Source organism: Triticum aestivum, chromosome 5D, assembly GCF_018294505.1.
Source record: "Triticum aestivum cultivar Chinese Spring chromosome 5D, IWGSC CS RefSeq v2.1, whole genome shotgun sequence".
In the NCBI taxonomy this organism is placed as follows: Eukaryota; Viridiplantae; Streptophyta; class Magnoliopsida; order Poales; family Poaceae; genus Triticum; species Triticum aestivum.
Window position 1 is genome coordinate 209,963,126 of NC_057808.1, and position 797 is coordinate 209,963,922.

The following is a 797-nucleotide window of genomic DNA, read 5'->3' on the forward strand; positions in this document are numbered from 1 at the left end:
CTTCTTCCTTCTTGCGCCGACCTGACCCTCACGCGCGGCCGCCGTCGTCAAGCTCCGCCCTCGACCTCAACTCTGGCCGTTGCATCAACCTGAACGTACCAGAGACATGCGGCGCTCCTCCGCTGTTCCGTCAGTATCAGTAAGTTTCCCTTTCCTTGCCCTAGATCCGCCATTAGGGTTTCGGTGTTCATCGAAGCTCGAAGCTATTCTTCCCTGTTCATATCTGCGCCACAGTTCTTGATCTAGACTTTGATGCTTATCCTGTATAAAGATGGCCATAATCCTTCGTTTCCGCTAATGCATCTCTCTTTAAGTAGAAAATATCATCTGAATCCTCGACTGCTCAAGTATCAGAATATTTAACCCTGAATAATTTTCCATTTTCTAACACATGGTAGATCCAGATTTGTAATGTTAATTTGTGAAACCTGTTTTTCCATCACTTAGTTATTTCAGATCCGTACCTTCCTTACCAGCATAGGCGGTTTAGCTTCTAGAAAATGATAATCCGGCAGGTACCATTAGTCCCCTCTTAAACCGCTGATTTGTTTATCTTTGTAACCCTTCCAATGTCAGACTCCGGTTTAACATGCGCATACACCTCAATATTTTTTCTTTTGATCTTGCGACGCTTTATACTTGTTAGTCATAAATCATAAACCAGCATTTTAATCTTTTTCCAGCTGTCCATTGAAATGGCCAAACAATTTTATGCTTGTAACTGGGTCCCCTCCTGGGTTACTGAAGAAAAACTGAATGGGTGCGTTGCAACCGGTGCCTTAGCAAAAAAGGACGTC